An 8,299-nucleotide genomic window follows, 5' to 3' on the forward strand; every position below is an offset into this window, starting at 1 on the left:
TCCAGTCTATTGATGTGGGCTGGACTGATGGGCTGTCAACATACAAGACAGAACATTATCTCTCGTGTCCGGTGGGGACTCCCGTATGCGTGGATGGCAAGTATAGGTGTCCGAATATCTTATGCCTTTCTGTAAAACCGACTTTGTACAACCCTAAGCCCCTCTGGTGTCTATATAAACCGGAGGGTAGATCGGAGGCAGTATCACAACATTGCTAGGCTAGCTAATCTAGGGTTAGTCGAATCGATCTCGAGGTAGATCAACTCTTGTAACCCCTATACCCTCGAATATAATGAAGCAGGAGTAGGGTTTTACCTCCGTAAAACGTTGTGTCCTTTGTCCATAGTTACCATTGATCCTCAGACATACAACTTGGGCCCCCCTATTCGAGATCTGCCGGTTTTGACACCGTCATTGGTGCTTTCATTGAGATCTCCGTTGTATCGTCGACAGAAGGATCGATGACTCACCTCCTCATCAACGATGATGCCGCGTCCAGGGAAACCTTTCTCCCCGGGCAAGTCTTTGTGTTCGGTGGCTTCGTGCTTCATGCACACTCGATCGGCTGTCTCGAGCAGGTCGACAGTTATGCCCCCGGCCACCAGATAAGGTTTGGAAACCTGAACTATGTTGCCGACATCCGAGGAGATCTTGTCTTTGACGGGTTCGTAGCCCCGGCTGCCACTCTGTGTCCCGGCCAAGGAGACTCTTCGGATCCCCTGTTAGATCCTGTCCAGGGGTCAACACCCATATTGTCAGGGGGATGAACCCCGGACAGGCAACGGAACCCGAATCCTTTTCAAAAATGGCGGGGCCCGCATCGCCCCTCAAGCCGGCACGCGTCTGGCCGGGTCGCTCGACCCGGCAAGGCCCGCAACCCGGCCAAACTCTTCGACTCGGCAAGGTACGTCGACCCGGCCTCAACAACTGGCGCAAGACAACCCAACCCGGCGCAACCAAGGCTTCCCCAACAAGCCGAACCCACCCGTGGCATGCACGGCAACCCAGCCACGGGTTAGATCCCGTCCCATCCAAGCCGTACGATGGGACGAGACTTCAATCACCGATGACCAAGACAACAGTGCTTCCGCCCATGCCTGTGGTCAGCCGAAGCGTGGCAACAGTGCCCCTCACCTACCCGCTGACCAGGGTTGGTGTGGCAACAGTGCTCCCGCCCTCATCGCTGACGGCAGCAAGCGGCGGCCTGACGGAGAGCCACTGTACACGACTCGACTCGGCCATGCCCTGACGATCAACAAGACGACGCACAGTTCCCCTAGGCCCGCGGGGCCCCGCACCTAGGGGAACCCGGCAAACCACGAGCCCTCAGCGGGACCCAGCCCGGGTCCCCAGACCCACCGACTTGTAACATTACCATTGTACCCCCGGGGGGGTGGTCTATAAAACCCCCCGGGAGCCCGCGATCACAAAGGGGCAAGCAGAGAAAGAAACAGACACGAGAGAAAAGAAAGTAAGCATAGGACTAGCCACCCAAAGGCAACACCGGAGAGAAGGAGCAGCCCAAGCCTTGGCCAGCTTCCTTCCTCCTCCATACAACTCCAGGAGTAACACTGTACTATCGATCATCCAACTACACTCGGCAGGACTAGGGGTATTATCTCTTCGGAGAGCCCCGAACCTGGGTATGTCTGGCGCCTCTGGAGCCCACCAGCGCCCTCGAGCCTCCTCCTCTCTTTAGCCATCCCTTGGCATCTGCCGTGCGCCCACCACGACAGTTGGCGCCCACCGTGGGGCAGCTCGAGGAGCTGGCCGGGAGCATGCTTCAGATGGGGCCCTTCTCCTACTCCGATGAGTACGTCGCGCTGGCGAACGACGTCGTCGGCGTGCTCGTCGCCTCCTTTGCCGCGCTGCGCATCTCCGATGCGTTCGCGGCTGACGAGTACCCCAACGAGGTGCTTAGCTACTCTGACTCTCCCCTCTCCCTCGGTGGCGGCATTGCCGCCGGGGTCATGGACGTCCATGTGGAGGTTTTCTTCACCGGCGATGGCGCCTCCTCCTCGTCGAGCAAGGTGAGGAAGGCCGCAGAAGCTGGGGCCGCTGCGGAATGAACCGAGCTGTCCGATCCGCTGCGTGCCGCGATGAAAAGCTTCCGCATCCCCATCGACACCGACGTCAACGCCACCAACGTTGCCGAGGCGCGAACCCAGCTCGAGGAAAGGCGCCAACAGATGCTGGACCTGTCCGAGACGCTCGCCGCCACCAGGCGTCGCCTGGAGGCTGCTCAGCTGGAGCACGACGCCACCCACGGATTCACGCCTGCCGCGGCCGAGCCAAGCCAGGTCACCGATGTGCGTACCCGGGGAGGAGCAATCGGTCGGGCCCTCGGCACCGTCCGAACCATCTATGAGACCCCAGTGAAGAACATGTGCGCTGCCCAGGCAGTCGCAGTCGGCCTGGACCGGCTCACGGCTGAAGAGCTGCTGGAGCGCATCGGGCGGATGCGCGAACTCCTCAACGCAGCCAACACCCAGCAGGATCGCCACAACCAGCTCGCCAAGCCAGCGGGATCCGGCTCCACCCGCCTTGGCGGGCCCGGCGAATTCCTGCACACGGCTTCCTCGCCGCCCGGCGAGGCGCACTCCGGCCAAACCCGGACTCGGCGCAACCCGCCACCGCGGCCGCCAACGTCCCGGGCAACGAGCCCGCCCCGGAGACCCAGCGCGGACCCGGCCAGCATGGCCGGCGTCCGGCTCCAACCGACCCGACCCCTCGGGGCCTGGCCGCCAGTCGACTCGGCCCGCGCACCATCGACGAGCTGACGCTCGCCACCGCCTCGATCAGCTCGCTCGCTCCCTGGAGGTGGAAGAGAGCGGCGCTATCGGGTCGGCGTGCTTCGGATCACGCATCCGGGAGGAGCCCTTCCCCAAGGGGTTCGTGCTCCCCCGCGACTCCCATAAGTTCAAGGGGATGGTGAAGCCGGAAGACTGGCTCACCGACTACACCACGGCCATTGGCATCACCGGTGCTAATCGTCATCTCGCCGTGCGCTACGCACCGCTCATGCTCCAAGGGTCGGCCCGCATGTGGTTGAACAGCCTACCGACGGGCAACATCAACACGTCGGTGGATTTCGATGAAGCCTTTGTCCGCAACTTCACGGGGACCTACAAGCGACCCGGCCGCCCCAGCCAGCTTGCCATGTGCGTGCAGTGGGCGACGGAGACCGGTTGCGAGTACCTGCACGCTGGACCGAGCTCCAGAACAGCTGCAAGGGCGTCCATGAAGTCCAGGCGATTCAGTACTTCGTCAACGGGTGCCGAGACGGCACCCTCCTCAAGCACAAGCTCTTACGCTCCGAGCCAGCCACCATGGCCGCGCTCATGGTGACGGCGGACAAGTACGCCAATGCCGAGTCCGCCATGAAGGTCCAGGTGGCGCTGGATGAAGCCGGCACGACGAAGCTGGTTCCCCCTCCGAAGCCGGTCGGCAAAAGCAGCTGGCAACAGCATCACCATAACAACAAGCGCAAGGCCGACCAGCCGGCGCAGCATCACGACAACCGGCTCGCTGCGGCCGCCGAGCCTGCGGCGGACCCGGCGGCGAAGCGCCGGCAGACCGGCAAGGTGGCCTGGAAACCCGCCATGAGTTTCCAGCAGATGCTCAATGCTCCCTGCAAGCACCACAGCGACGCAAAACCCTCAATGCACGCGCTTCGATAGTGCTCCATCACCAAGCAAATCATGAGGGGCGACGTCCCACCTCCTTCGGCTCCGGCTCCAGGCGCGGGACAGCCACCTTCGCCTCCGCCGCCGCCTCCAGCCGGCGGTGCAATGCGCAACGATGCCTACCCAGACCAGAACGCGGCCTATGTCGTCTTCACAAACCTCGGCAACGACAAGCACAACGAGCGCCTCCTTTGGCAGGAGGTAAACACCGTCGTCCCGGCCAAGCTGGAGTTCATGCACTAGTCGGATCGCCCGATCACCTGGACCCGGGAGGATCATCGGGCAGTCATGCCGAGCCTGGGTGGTTACGCCCTCGTCCTCAACCCCACCATCGTCGCCCGACACAATTGCAAGTTCTCCCGAGTCCTCATCGACGTTGGCAGCAGTATCAACATCCTCTACCGCGACACGATGACCAAGCTCGGCCTCAAGGCCGAGGACCTGGAGCTGACCCGGATGATCTTCCACGGCATTGTACCCAGCCTTTCCTGCTCGCCCATTGGCCGGGTCCAGCTTGATGTCCTATTCGGCGACAGTAACCACTTCCGACGTGAACCGATCTGGTTCGAGGTGGTGGACCTGTCCAGCGCGTATCACGCGTTGCTGGGACGGCCCGCACTCACCAATTTCATGCCGGGTCCCAAGGGTCTCATCACCATCACCGGTGATTACTGCAAGTCCCTGGAGTGCGCCCGAGACGGCGCCAAGTTGGCCAAGTCGCTGGTCATTGCCGAGGAGCGGCGCCAGCTCGACCGGATCGTCGCCCTGGCTGGCGAGGTCTCCGCTGCGTCGATCCCAACCCCGGACTCGGCCAACAAGGCCGCCTTGAAGCCCTCCAAGGAGACCATGGAAGTGAAGCTTAACCCGGAAGACCCCAACTGCAGCAAGTACGTTGTCGTAGGCTCCCGCCTTGACAGCAAATAGGAAGGCGAACTCGTCGACTTCCTCCATGAGAATCGAGATATCTTTGCATGGACCCCCAAGAACATGCTATGTATCCCGAGGAAGTACGCCGAGCACAAACTTCACGTCCGCAAGGACGCCAAGCCTGTCCGTCAACCCCTCCGACGATTTTCCGAAGAGAAGAGAAGAACCATTGGTGAAGAGGTCGCCAAGCTTTTGGCGGCTGGCTTCATAATGGAAGTGTTTCACCCCGAGTGGCTGGCCAACCCAGTCCTCGTCCTGAAGAAGAACAAGACCTGGCGCATGTGTATCGACTATACCAGGCTCAACAAAGCCCGTCCCAAGGACCTGTTCGCTCTCCCGCGGATTGACCAAGTCATCGACTCGACCGCCGTGTGCGAGCTCCTGTCCTTCCCGGATGCTTACTCCGGCTATCACCAGATCAAGCTGGACCCAGCTGATGCCCTGAAGACGTCCTTCATCACGCCCTTTGGGGCGTATTGCTATATCACCATGTCGTTCGGCTTGAAGAACTCCGGTGCCACCTTCCAATGCTGCATGCAAAAGTGCCTGCTGCCGCAACTCGGCCGCAATATCCACGTGTACGTGGACGACATCGTGGTGAAGACCAAGCATCACCTCACGCTCCTCTATAATTTGAAGGAAACATTCGCCAACCTCTGCGAATACAAGGTCAAGCTTAACCCGGAAAAGTGCGTCTTCGGCGTTTCAGCCGGAAAGCTACTCGGCTTCCTCGTCTCGGAACGCGACGTTGAGGCAAACCCGGAGAAGATCAAGGCCATCGAGCGCATGCGCAAGCCGGCTCGGCTGCGCAATGTCCAGAAGTTCACCGGATGCTTGGCCTCGGTCAGCCGGTTTCTAAGCCGGCTGGGCGAGAGGGCTCTACCTCTGTACCAGCTGATGAAGAAGACAAGCCCATTCGAATGGAACAGCAAGGCAAACAAGGCCTTCCAAGACCTCAAGCGCATGCTCTCCACCGCACCAGTCCTGGCCGCGCCAACCGACAAGGAGCCGCTCTTGCACTACATAGCCGCGACCTCATGGGCGGTCAGCATGGTGCTGGTGGTCGAGCGACCAAAGAAGGGCAAGATCCAGGCCTATCGGAGAAATCATTGGGTGCCGGGACGCCTCTGCCCGGGTCGCCAAGTGGGCGATCCAGCTAGCCGGCCACAACATCCTCTACGAGCCCTGCACCATGATCAAGTCTCAAGCCCTGGCCGACTTCCTTGTCGACTGGACCGAGACCCAGTACCTGCCGCTGCCTCCCGACTCGACGCATTGGCGCATGCACTTCGACAGGTCCAAGATGCGACTCGGCTTGGGGTCCGGCATCATACTGTCATCCCCAAAGGGAGACCGGCTCCGCTACGCGCTTCAGATCCACTTCGCCGCCTCCAACAATGTTGCCGAATATGAAGCCCTTGTGCACGGCCTCCGGCTTGCCAAGGAACTCGGCATCCGGCGCATCCTGTGCTATGACGACTCGGGCCTGGTGGTGCAGCAGTGCTCCAACGAATGGGATGCCCGTGACTCCAACATGGCAAGCTACTGCTTCCTCGTCTGGAAGCTTTCCAGATCCTTCGAGGGCTGCGAGTTCCTCCACGTCCCGCGCGCGGAGAACGAAGCAGCCAACACACTCGCAAAGATCGCCTCGTCACGACAAGACAACCCGTCCGGCTTCTCCTTCGAGCACCTGTGCAAGCCGTCCGCCAAGCCATTGCCGGACTCAGAGTCCATCCACGTTCTAGACGACCCGGCCGCACCGCAAGCCGACCCGGGGGCTGCTGAACCCGGCCCGGGGGCTGCTCAGCTCAACCTGGCCACCATCGCCCCTGACCTGGCCGTCGCCATCCCCAACCCGGGGGCTGCTTAACCAGCCCAGGGGCTGCCGAATTGGAACCCACCCAGGTGGCCGTCTTCGCCGTGGTTACGGCTCCATCTTGGGCTCTCCCAATATCAGAGTTTCTGGAGAACGGGGTTCTCCCCATGGACAAAACCGGGCATCCGCCTACAACATCATCAACAACGAGCTCATCAAGCGCAGCTCCACCGGCGTGTTCCAGCGCTGCGTCGAGCAGGCTCGGGGCATCGACATCCTCCTCGACATTCACCAGGGCGAGTGCGGGCACCACGCCGCATCGCGATCCCTGGTGGCCAAGGCTTTCTGCCACGATTTCTACTAGCCCACGGCCCTCGAAGACGCCAAGTCACTCGTTCTCAAGTGCGAGGGGTGCCAGCGCTTTAGCAAACGCAGCCACCAGCCGGCGTCAGCGCTCCGCACCATACCGACCACCTGGCCCTTTGCAGTCTGGGGACTCGACATGATGGGACCCTTCAAAACCGCTCGAGGCAGCATGACGCACTTGCTGGTGGCAGGGGACAAATTCACCAAGTGGATTGAGGCAAGACCAATCAAGAAACTGGACGGGCCAACAGCCGTCCGTTTCATCAAGGACATAGCGGTGTGCTACGGCATGCCGAACAACATCATCACCGACAACGGCACCAACTTTGCCAAGGGCGCGCTCGAGCAATACTGCTCCGTCTCCGGCATCCGCCTCGACCTGGCCTCGATGGCACCTCCGCAGTCCAACGGGCAGGTCGAACGGGCCAACGGACTCATCCTGTCCGGCATCAAGCCGCGACTCGTCGATCCACTCATCCGCTCATCCAGCAGCTGGCTTGACGAGTTGCCGGTAGTTCTATAGAGTCTATGCACCACGCCGAACCGGTCGACCAGGTTCACCCCGTTCTTCCTCGTCTACGGAGCCGAAGTCGTCATCCCGACCGACGTCGAGTTTGACTCGCCGCGCATCATGATGTACACCAAACTCGAAGCTAGAGAGGCACACGAAGACGGCGTCGACCTGCTCGAGGAAGTGCGCCTTCTGGCACTCAGCCGTTCGGCCATCTACCAGCAAGGCCTGAGGCACTACCACAGCAAGAAGATCAAGCCCCTCGCATTCCGCGAGGGCAAACTCGTCCTCTGCCTCGTCCAAGAGCAGGCAGGCCAGCACAAGCTGTCTTCTCCATGGAAGGGCCCATTCATCGTGAGCAGGGACTTGCACGATCGCAACGCCTACTACCTCATCGACACACGCAAGTCAAAGAAGCGCAAGAACGACACCGCCGGCGAAGAAACGACCCGGCCTTGGAACGTGGAACTCCTCCGCCCGTTTTATAGTTAGCCGCACGAGTGTATGTATCGTCGCCTTTTGTAAACGCATGAAACTATGGGGTCCCCGAACGAGACTCGGGGGCTGCCTTTTGTCGACCAATTTATTGCGTCCCCATTTTTTCTGCATCACTATACCACTGAACCCGGCCACCGGTTCGACTCGCTCGACCCGGGGGCTCGGGGGCAGGCCGGCTCGGTTGCCACCTCGCCGCCTTACTTGGTGATTCCTGATAAAGTTGGGATGCCACGGCTCCCCACTTCACCCTAAAACCGCAGATCCAGCTTTGGCTATCGGCGGGCAAGCACAACGGGACAAAGCTCCTTTACGCTTCATACACTAAGTCAAAGGCTGCCGGGTGGATCAACCCGGCCCGCCGCTCATCAATTGAGTAGCCACATGACCGGCTGCTCACCAACCGGCCTCGCCGGGTTGCCGCCAGCCGGCCCAATGGGTGTTTCGCTCGCGCTCAATGCTTCTAAGGACCCAAATCATGCGCGCCCCTCTTGAAGA

This window comes from Triticum dicoccoides, chromosome 3B (assembly GCF_002162155.2).
Source record: "Triticum dicoccoides isolate Atlit2015 ecotype Zavitan chromosome 3B, WEW_v2.0, whole genome shotgun sequence".
Lineage (NCBI taxonomy): Eukaryota > Viridiplantae > Streptophyta > Magnoliopsida > Poales > Poaceae > Triticum > Triticum dicoccoides.